Source organism: Pyrgilauda ruficollis, unplaced genomic scaffold (genome assembly GCF_017590135.1).
Source record: "Pyrgilauda ruficollis isolate IOZ18807 unplaced genomic scaffold, ASM1759013v1 scaffold286, whole genome shotgun sequence".
NCBI classification, from domain to species: Eukaryota; Metazoa; Chordata; class Aves; order Passeriformes; family Passeridae; genus Pyrgilauda; species Pyrgilauda ruficollis.
Genome location: NW_024524222.1, coordinates 1 through 11,596, shown reverse-complemented (window position 1 = coordinate 11,596; position 11,596 = coordinate 1). Strand labels below are relative to the sequence as shown.

Here is an 11,596-nt window from a genome sequence, read left to right as displayed (position 1 = left end):
TCTCCTGTCTGCTTCCTCCATTTGCCAGGAACCTCTGAATTTATGCCTATGAAATACCGGAACCATGCTGAAGGAGACTAGAGACCCAAAAGCACAACCTTGAAACAATTCCCTCTTAACCACTCACCCACACATGTGAAAGCAGGCCGAAATTTTGACACTTGCAAAGGCATTGGCATAAACGCTGTCTTAGCAATTGTGCATGGAGGATTTGTAAAACCTCCTTGGAAAATGGAAACTCCTTTAAGTGTCTTCTTCGCAGGCATGGAAAGCTGCCCTCCAATCCACTGTGACATGCAGGAAAACATCCAGAGACTCCCAAAATTATAGATATTAGCTGTTTAGACTCTTCAAGGTACCTCTCTTCAAATTGTTTTGTTACATGAGCTCACTAGAGGAAAGAAAAATGTTTCCTATTTGTAAGAACTTCTTGAATTCTGTCCTGAAAATTACATTTGAATTCAAACCCAGTAACAGGGAAATGAAGGCTCAGAAAATGGCCCACTGGCCTGAAACACAATTGGATTGGCAGGGACTGCCTGCACTGGCAGGCTGATAATCTGTATAATCACAATTCTGTACAATCACAAAAAATTAAATCCCTTCATTGTCTCAAATTCTGCCTGGAAGTAGTTAGTATAATTTCTCTATCATTATTCTTATAAAAATGCCTTGATATTTCCCATACGTCTCATCAGGGAAGTCAAAACCCCTGTGAACACACAGTAACTACAAATCTCTCCTTCAGCCTCCAGAGCTCTGAGCATTTGGACACATTAACAAGCCCACAGTGGGAAGGGCAGGGGAGAAAAAAGGAAAACAAATGAGGCTCCAGTGAGTGAACTCCTAAAAAGTGTGGGGAGAACCACTGCTTATGCTAATAAATTTTTGAGGTATCTTGTGTTGAACTTGAGGATTTTGAGTAGAAACGCAAGACCTGTCTGGTCTCCTCCCATCTCAGTGATCAATCCATGATTTTTATAAATGTCCCTGAAAGCAAGCCTTTGCACACAGGCAGAAGTATTTTCTGTGTCACAATAGATGGAAATGCTGAAACAGACTGGGTTTTTTGCACTGTCTATGCTTTAATATATGTGCAGTTAATTAAATGCTGTGTGGAAATCACAGAGGATTTTACTTTTGGTTTTTCCTGAGACCATGCCTTAGCACTGGAGCCTTAGCACAGCTTTATAAAGCCACTCATTGAAGCCAAAGACTCAATGTCCTTGAGTTGCCCCGGGAAACAATGGATAGGAAAAGCACTGGGCATCTTAGAGAGCCTTACCTTTTCTCGTTATTTCTGTTTATCAAATCAGTGAAGGGAAGGTGGGCTTTCAGAAATTTTAATCCATTCTTCAACAATCCAACCCGATTTAATCTCTACTCCAAGACATCTGGAAGTAACAAATTCTCTTTTTAGAATTATAAAATTATTAAGGTTGGAAAAGACCTCTAAGATCATCAATCCAGCCTTTAAAAAAAAAAAAACCTTTTTTTTTTTTTTTGACAGAAGAATTTCTTAAGATGTACCACAATTTAAAAAAGACAATTAATATATTGAGCCCTGTTTTTCTGTGCTTCATTTCCCTGTCACAGCCTTGCTGATTCTCCCTTGCTCCTCCTCCTAGGCCAGCAATCTGTGTGTGAAAGTGTATTATTTAATTTCAATTACAATGTTAATTACAGAAGACAAGTGGTTACTGAATCTTGCACCGTAATTAATCAACCTGATATTTACTTACTCCGTTGTTCGCACTGCATTAAGCTGGGTCTGGACAAGCAGGGCAAGGAAAGTGAGTGACAGGAGCATTATCATGGCACACTGCCTCCCATTGGGAAAGTTCATCTTCCTTCTGAAAGAGACGCCTTCAGGGATCATGGAATTTGAATTCCCTGTGAATTTGGTGTCATCTTAGCTTGACCAGCTCTGGAAGAACATATTAACCTCCTCTTGTGATTTTCAGAAAACCATTCTAATTTAGCAAGTAATTAAGGGTCACATGTAGGATAAAGAGCTAGATAAGCTTGGATTACGCACAGGAAGCTTTGTTTCCAAGGCAACCCGAGCAGAGGGGGTGTTAATGCTGAGGTCAGGCACTTAATGAACTGGGAATGGTTTCTGGCTGCAAAATGTATTCGAACTGGGCAAGGCGAACTAACAACTGCATTACCATTTGATGATTTGATGAGAGAAAACAAATGCCTACAGGGCTACTTATGAGACAAATACTGAAGAAAATGCTAAGTGAGGCCAGGATAAGTCCAAAACAATGACGCTTGACAAGCCCGAAATACTTCAGTCAGCACTGATGGATTTCGTGACTTCCCAGTGTGAAGGTGTCGCCGTTTGCGTCAGCTGCCGCTGCTGACACACTCACCTTGTGCTGTGTGCTCCTTTCCTCCCGAGGCTAGTCCTGCCCGGAGGTTGCTGCCTGTGGAACCGCCCTGGGGGATTTAGCATACTGCAAAGAAAGACAGCTCTTCCTAGAGCTCCGGACGCAATCCACTCCTGGGATTTTAGACTCTGGGAATTAATCCCCCGGGGCATTTGACAGGGCAAATCTCACACACAAATACCATGCACACGGATAAAATGGTCAAACAGCTCATCTGTAGCAAAATAGATGGATTTAGCAAAACAAGTTAACGTTTTCAAAATGGATTTTTGCATTGTTTTGTTCTGTATGCCGTAAGGAACAGTTGGGAATGAAATTACTGCGCTTGAAGAATATTAGAGAGAACAGAAATTGGAGATGATCCATTAAATACCTGCTGCTTTCTCAGTTCACTTGGATCATAACTCTGTGACAGAAAAAATTGCACAGGCATTTTTCAAAGCTTTCTTTAAAACAAAACGGCATTCTCTGCTTTTTTTGGACAATCACAGGATATTCTGTAAGGCTGCGGTGTTCTTGTGGCAGGAACACAGGCACGTCTAATTTTGTGCTATGCTTTTTCAAAATATGTGGATGTATAAATCAGGGCAATTTTAGGGGCCAGCTGATCCCTCTTTTTCGTCTGTGTAGCCTTGGAAAAAAATCAGGTGACTTTACATTAGGCACAGTGGAAATTGAAACACTCCGCTCTCTCAAACAGGAACTGTAGGACTTCCAGTTAAGAGTAACTGTGCTGAAGGTGAGCTGGCAAAACTGAAGCTGCTCACAATATACAAAAACAAACCAACACGCAAAAAAGCCACCAACCAAAAAAAACCCCAAACCAAGCTAACAAACAAACATCCAGAAGAGAATTTACCTTCTTTGCTCACAGGTAGCTAGGGGAAAAAAAAAAAAAAAGAAAAAAAAATTAATAGCCTTAAATAAGTTAAAGGTTTCAACAGTGGCAAGGAGAACTTATGCAAAATATGAGGGGATATTTTGCTTTTCTTCCAACTGCCAAATACCTGGCGAGAGGGCCAACAAGGCCGTAGCCTCTCTACACAAGATTTTTGAGGATGCCATTACAGGATTTTTGGTTGATTTTTTTTTGAGACATAATTTGATATTATTCCTGGATCAAGGGTAAATCTTACAAATAATAGCGGGGCATAAATTAAAGGGCATCGTGCCTTCCACAGCCCATGTCATAAAAAAAGCTAGATTTCAAAAGGATGCATCAATTGGGTGACTAAATCCACTAAAGGAACTGCAAAAAGCTCAACATGCTTGGGAAAATCAAATGCCTTAATCCAACTTTGGCCCACAGAAGCTTCAAGGTGGCAGTTACTGGTTTGACAGTGTCCAGAGTCAGGCCATCTGAGATGGAATCAAGGTTTACCATCTTCAATTTCCTCTTCAGTGACAGACCCCCTTGTAACATGTCCTTCTGTGGTGCTGGATGGCTCTTTTTTATTTGAATTTTATTAAAATGAACAATAGGGCCATTCATGTTTATCTCATACAGGGATGAGCTGAACAGACTTAAAACTATCTAAACCTCTTTGAACATTAGGAGTTGTCAAATTTAGAATCTCTTTAATAGAATGACCCAGAAGTGAGCCATAAAAACCATGGGAGCATCCCTGCCTTTGAACTTTGGCTTCTGGAGTGCAGGCACTGGACGGGCTGCTCATGTGATTCTCGGCACAGCTTGAACCACTCCGTTTCTCACTGCTGCCTTTCTTCTGGTTGTGTGACAAGTCCTTGTCACTTGTCAGATGTCGCCCCCAGACTCTGAGCCTCACCTCTGCTAGACTTTTGTTATCTCCCTTGTTTTATCTCCCCTCCCTACCTTTGCTGATTTCTTTCCCCAGCACATTTCTCTGCTGACTCTAGATCTTCCCTCAGCTCTGCCCAAGTTCCCATGTCCTTTATTGTTTCTCTAAAGCTCTATATGTCCCAGTCTCAGTGGGGAGGGCAATATAGGGCATGATCCCTAATGCATCCCTTGATGAACAGAGAACCATCCAGACAATTTCTTTTCAGTGCAAGCACATCACTGCCACTTTTCTCTATTTCTGTATGTGAGCAGGAAGGAGTTCTCAAAGGGTTTGATAACCAAAGGAAGAAGTATGGGGAAGTCCCCTTCAATTGAGTTCTACTGAAAAGAGCTCTTGGAATTACCATGAAGAAACCTGTGGAACTCAGGGGAAAATAGACACACACTGACACACCCACACCAAATTCCTTGCTGTCACCCCTTGTGTTTTTTGCATCCAAACTAAATTTGTAAACCTACTAAACATTACCCCATATGAATTCTTACTGCACTAACATTTCTAGAGCGACCAAAATTGAGAAAAAGCCATTTTCAGACTATGAGACAAAGCAGCAGGAAAGAGGACAGGTAAGGGGGGGGGTTCACTTCCCAGCCTCTCCTCTTCTTGCTTGCTTTCTCCAGCTTTATTATGTCAGCAATTGATGGATACGCTGCCATCTGCCACCTCTCCTGCACCGATAGCTGCCAAATTCCCTCTGAGGTCAAAGATGAGGTTTATTGGCCCCTGATGGTAAGAGCACCAGATGAGATGGTCTGAAAATGCAATCAGGTCCCACCAGAAACAAACCAAAATGCTCTACTCTAGCAAAGACAACGCCGATTACAAAGGTGATTTGGCACATGGCACCCCAGGAGCTTTGCAACCACTGAATTGCTCTCTGCCTCTGCAGGAAAAAGCAGGGTTTACCAGTTTTGCATCTTTCTTAGCTGTTTTATAGCTGGATGGCTATGGGCACCCGTTTGGAGGAACTGGTTGTAACTTTGTTCTCTAGGAAACTTCTTTCTAGCAGCCAGCAAGAGATCCCTTGTTTTCCTGACAACCAAAAGAAAATAAGTGACCATGCATTAAAGTGAAAAGAATCCGGTTTAGAACGTGAATAGAGCTTTAAGTTACCAAGCATAAACACAAACCCAAGGAACTCGCTGTTTGTGTACCGATTGACTTTTCTATACACAGGCAAAAAAAAAGAAGTGAAGAAAGGAGGAGCCCTGCCACTTTATTGCTCCTCTACATAAAGAGATAATCAAAATTGTCTTACTGAAAAGTTCATTGTCTTCTTGAGCTGACTGGAGGAGTTTCCACTTGGCTCTTTTTGTCCAATAGGAAACCGCTAAGCTGCTGGATTTCAAAGAATTTTGAGAGTCGATTGTTGGGCCTGAGCCAGTGCCAGAGACTCTGAATCCGTCATCATAGGGCAGCCTCTTCCTGGAGCCCTTAAAGCGTTGCTTACTTGGACAAACAGCCTGAAAAAGCATCCTGTGCCCACATGTGTGCCTAGATTGGATATTAAAAAAAACCCTCAGCAACAGCAGAGGATTGTGTTTAACACAGGGATTGGCAGTGTCGCCTTCAAAAACTCACAGAATTATTATTTTTGTGTCTTGCCAGGCAACACCAGCAATAGAGCAAGGCCTTTTTGTATCCTCCTTTAGCACTCAGAATACTCTCAATAGCTGGGAAACTACAGAACTGGTCTTGAAAACCAGGAGCTGGTATCAACCCACCTACAGAATACATGGAAAATACAGAGTATTTAATGTTATGCTAGCCTTTTTTAGGAAATGCATTCGCACATGGCAACGGCAGGACCTCTGGCTCCAGGTGTAGTGACAACAGGTTTAATACTCTGATGGCAGCACTTTAAATTAAAAAAAAAAAAAAAAAAAAAAGAATGCCAAGGACGCTGGCCAAAGTGTGGGAATTCATTTAGTGCTCGAACTGTCCCTTTCTCTCTCAAAACTCAAACCCTCATAGCTATTTCCCTCATGCAGTCATTTCCCTTCTCGGTTTAGTTTCGAACAACAGGAGTTGATTTAGGTTTGGGTTTTGAGGATGGTTGGTTTTGGTTTTTTTTGGTGTGGGGGTTTGTTTGGTTTTTTGTTTTTTTGGTTTTTTTTTTTTTTGCTAAGCCCTCATTAACTCCACTCACGCTGTCTTACTCTGTTTGCCAGTGCTTAAGTAGTGCTTTTTTAAAAAAGCAACCAATTAGCACCTCATCAGCTTCAATTAGAGGAAACAAAATCAGTGTAAAGATAACTCAATGAGAGGGGGTGGCACAACATCATGTAATCACTTAAGACAGCGGTGAGCATTCACTGTGCTGGCTCTGCCGGGCTGGGTCTATTCACCTTTTTTTGCTTCTTTCTGCATTGTTTTTTTGTTTTTCTTTTTTTTTTTTCTTTTTTTTCTTTTTTTTCTTTTTTTTTTTCTGGGAAGCCAGGCCTCCCAGGAGTCTCAGAGTCTGTCATTCAGAGCTACCTGTTTACAGCTCAGCGACCAGAAGGACCTAAACAATCCTATATTGTACGCCCAGTGCTTCCTTAAACTTAGGCCTCTACAAAGGCATGTTTTCAGAAGCTGGGCAGAGTAAGTTAAAGGCTGGCTTTATACTCATTAAGTGTTCTGCTTGTACTGTCTTCTAATTACATGGCAGGGCAACAATGTCTTTTTTTTTTTGTCAATGGCGTTCTTTGGAGCAGTTAATTTGGTGCCTGTACTAAATGCCCCCAAACATTAATTAGTGTGGAAGGAACCCTAATTTCCTCGGCGGCTTTCCTCTCCATTTACTTCCCTTGTTTTCACATAGGCTTGGATGAGCCTCTATAATGAAATTACCTCATTAATGCCTTTATTCTTTCAAAGTAATTCATTCAAGATCTACCATTTAGTTTTAATTTGATGCTGTCAAAAGCAAAAGGTGCATTCATGTCTTTGATTAGTGCATTTTTTTCCTCTCTAAAGAGTGGACAGATTTAAATTATTAAGATGGCAAGTAGTGAGTTATAATTGGATACAAGCAGCACTTCAGTGAATATTAAATGCTTTCAAAGCCTGGCCTATCTGTACTGCTGACTATTAACTGTGTCCAGTGAGGAGTTCTGTGAGGTTTGAATTAACGGCACATTAGCTACTGTGAAGCAAATGAAGTTTAATTTTGTTTATAAAAAACGTCGCAGTTGCATTTATCAACATGACATTTCATGGTAGCAGAGCTCACTTTGCCCCATTATCCTACCCTGACCTCATTGCTTGGTTAGTCCAGATCACACGGGAGCTCATCCTGTGCTCAGCCTTGCAAAGTCTGTCTGGAGATCTACCTGGGTATGGCTTGGAGGATAAGACCTGGGAAACTCTAAATATTGTCACCTTAGCTGCATTTAATCACCCTGCTAATTTGCTTACAGAGTAGAGGGGCACAAAGGGAATGCACAGGCATGGACTGAGCAGGGAGGATTTGACACCAAATCTTTGATCTTTTAACGTCTCTATCCTTCCTCCTTTCAATGACAACTCACGTCACAAACCACCTGAGATGCATCAGAGAAACACACATGGCAGAAGACTTCTGCAACCTGCTTGGCATGTGCAATTTAGGACTAACTACTTAGACTTTATTGGGTGGCTGCAGTGCTCCCAGTCGCCAAAGATCAGTCACATACTTGGGCCAGGACCTGCACAGGGCCCTGTGCTCCCAGGGCCTTCCAGTTTGGAACATCTCCCTCAACCTCTCTGGGTACCTGTTGCAGTAGTTACCGGACTCCAGATGTTCTCCTCCAGTAACTGGCAGGGAAATATTATATATTCAATGCAAGCATAAGCTGTAATAGGATAACATGAATTTATAATATTTTATAAATAACATATATTAAAACTTGATATTGTATTATATTTATTAAAATATTTGATATATTTAGTGCTTATTACATAGGATGTGTGTGATAGATATTACACATCTATTATGACTGCAATCACAAGGCACGCACAGAGCTGTCCTGTTTATATTTAGAATCTTTCCCACCTGTGCTGTAAAAGCATCTTGGGTTTGGATTAATTTCTCCCCCCAGCAAGAGCAGGAGCAAACCTTTGTATTTATTTATTCCACGGTGGAGCAAGGTCAGGGGAATTTTGAAGTAATTTCTGAAAGCTTTCACCATAAGCTGTGTCTCACTGCCCTCTCATGGCTAGATTATCCATGGATATCCCACTCTCATTTTCCTTAGGTTCTTGCCCGGAAGTTCTGGCCAGCGTCGTCTCTCTGAAATCCTGTTCCTCTCGGCACAGCCAGACACCACAACTCCATCATCCCTATGGATCTGTGGCATTTGCCTCTTCACCCCCGCCCTTTTCCAGCGGACACAGGTGGGACCGGGCCATCAGAAATGTCATTCTCTAGGCAGTTAGTCCCAACAGTTGGGAAAAGAGTTCCCGGGAACATGAACACAACCCCCACATCCTACCCGGCTGAGCCCGGAGTCCATGCAGCACTCGCCGAGAGCTGTGAGGAGCTGAAATTCTCCCTGGGAAGAATTCTGCCCTTCCCAGCAGCCTGCACCTGCAGCCCCGGGCCTCTCACCTCCCGGCCAAGAACGGCTGCCTCCTCCTGCTGGCTGCTCCGGCTGCGGGCACGGGATGGTTTGGGCAGCTCCGCTCTCCAACTGTGACAAGGGCAGGTGACAGTGCCACTGGGTCACACCAATGGGGAGGAACCTCAGGTTGTTTGCAGGGAGTAACCAGCCAAGCAAGGATGCTTTCCCATTGAAAGGAGCTAACCAGAGACAAGAACTAAAGAGGCTGGGGCAGCACAGCCCCCAAACCTGCCCAGTCTCCAGCTGCCACACGCTTCTGTGGCCAGACAGGACCCAAATCCATACCCAGAACAGGCTGGAAGGAGGCCCGGCTGCTCATCTCCAGCCGTGCCCAAGCATCCAGTGCCAGTGTCTGTCAGCCCCTTGTCCTCTGTCCTGAACTACCGGTGCCTGAGCCATGTTGGCACCGCTGCATTGATTAAACACACATGAACACATATTGCCAATATCAGATTTCTCTGCCCATCGACACCAGTTAGGTGTGTCACTTTCTCCCACTCTCCCAACAGAGACCTCCTCATTCCACATCCCAATTCAGGGAACAGCAGCTTAGCCCTGGGCTGGAAAACAAAAGACAACAAACATTCAAAAAAACATCCCTGCCTTGAGGCTGTCCAGGCCTGGGAGAAAAGCGTTTCCCACCACCCTCTTGGCCTTTTCCCAGTCCAAGTAACTGAGGAAATGCACATTCAACCCCAGAGCAGACAGGCTGGAATGTTGTCTGCACACCAAACACACAGCCCCAAGCACCAGCTCTGGATTGCACTTCACAGCCTCAGTCAATGCCACATGGGAAAGCCAGGTGACTTCTACTTCACTGAGAGCCAAAAAACAACGGCAAGGGCTGTCCCAGGTGACTTGGCCCTCGTGGACATCACTGAACAAGATAATCTGTCATATCTCACCCTGCTGTAGGAAAATACTGCAAGCCTTGGGTCTGTTAAAAGCTGCTTTTAGATCAGCAAAAAGGTCCCTGGCTGGGACAATTCACTGAATTTACTGACTGATCCCAAAATCTATTTACAGGTGCATAAAAACCCAAAGGAAAAGCTGAGCACACAGGAGTTGAAGGTGCTTTGGGCACAGGTTCCCTGAACTGCAGCAAAATGGTCCCAAGTCTGCCCTTAAGCTACACCCCCTGCACCTTGTGTTCTCCGGACCAATCACCCTATCTGAGAAGTCTAGGGAGAAGGGAGGGGGTAAGGGAGCCATTCTGGGAGTGAGCAGCGATGCTGTCAGTGCCTGCAGCCCTCACTCCAATTTGTGCCACTCAGTGGGTGCTTCCTGATGTGGCACTTGGGGACGGGGTTGGCTTTGGCAGTGCTGGGGCAGCAGCTGGACCCACCGGTCTCCAAGGGCATTCCCAACCTCAGGGATTCCATGGGACACTCTGTGACTGTCCCAGCTGCACAGGCAGGCACGGGAAGCTGTTACACACAGGTTATACTGCCATGAGCCAGAGCACTCCAGGTTATCCTTGAGGGAGTGCAGAGAGCAGGAAAGAGACAGCACTGATCCTGCTCCGTGCTCTCCCAGTGGGGCATGAGCACCATTTCATCCTGACCCTGAGATCTCCAAGGAAAATAACTACTCGGCTGGCACAGAAGACGTCACTTCACTGACACTCCTGCCCCAGAACCACAGCTCAGTAGGCTTCTTGGGAACATGAAGCTTCCTACTGGCATTTTTCACTCCAAGGTACACTTTCAGTGCCTTTATAGTGTTTAAATCAGAAAGAAGTGACTTGGTGACAGCACAGCACTAGATCAGGGACACTGGGAGACTCACCAGACAACATCCACCGTGGACTCTCCATTCCCATTGCTCCAGCTGCAGCATCCTCATTTCTCACAGTTCTGTTTCAAGGTCTCCCCTCAGGATCAGGAAAAGGATCTCACTAGTCCCAGTAGCAAATACCCAAGGCAATTGTTACGCCCTGCAAACAACAGGAATGACCAAGAACAGCTGCTGTCATAGGAAAAAGAGGGGATTGTGATGATCAAACACCTTCCCCTGCGAAGGCTTCAGTTCCTACCACCACCCCTGAGCAGCTCTGCCTCAGTTCCACCCACCTGCTCCAAAACGGCTCAGTGGGGTTCGGCTCCAGCTCTCTGGACTTGTCCATCCCTACTGCTCTGATATGCAGCACCAACAGCACAGCAGGGGAACACCTGAGTAGGTACAACCAGGGGCACACCAAGTCCACCAGGTCCTGCAGCACAGCTTCTTGTGTTTCAGGGCCTCTGATTTTTGGTAGACATTGACTGGAATTTATTTATAAACTCATTTTGAAATATGCCCTTTCTATCTACTTTATCATATACAGGAATATAAAACTCTGAGGGGACATCCAAAGGTTTTGAAAGTAATGCCATAACATTTTGATTTAGAAAACCGAGCTGTGCCCCGAAACCGTAAGAACGGCGGCAGGGGCTCCCGGGCACCTTGCGCCTCCGCTCTCCGCCCGCCCCCCGGCAGCGCCCGGCGGCAGTGCTGCCGCCTCGTGGACAGAGCGCGGTACTGCAGCTCCCCCGACAGCGCCCGGCCCCTCGCCGCTGGGCGCCGGGGGGGAAGGCCGGCTGCCGAGCGAGGGAAGGGCGGCACTGCTGCCGCCTTGTGGACAGAGAGCGGGACTGCATGCGTGCACATCTGGGGGGGCGCAAGCAACCACGTGCCAGGACCCTTGGACCAGAAGCCGGGCCAAGCTCCAGAAACACTCAAGACGGCGGCCGAGTCAGGAAAGAAAAGTCAAGATTCACAGCAACTCCTGGGCCATTCCTGAAGGCTCCCC

At 45.1% G+C, this 11,596-nt stretch overlaps 1 long non-coding RNA gene across 1 annotated transcript; it reads right to left on the bottom strand.

The window, feature by feature from the left end:
* Nucleotides 1–9,232: 9,232 nt before the first annotated feature.
* Nucleotides 9,233–11,552, bottom strand: LOC121356136. The gene is made up of 3 exons (XR_005955511.1): nucleotides 10,878–11,552; nucleotides 10,594–10,741; nucleotides 9,233–9,365 (listed from the first exon to the last, which is right to left on the bottom strand). It is a non-coding gene; the product is annotated as an uncharacterized LOC121356136 (long non-coding RNA).
* Between the last annotated feature and the right edge of the window lie 44 nt (nucleotides 11,553–11,596).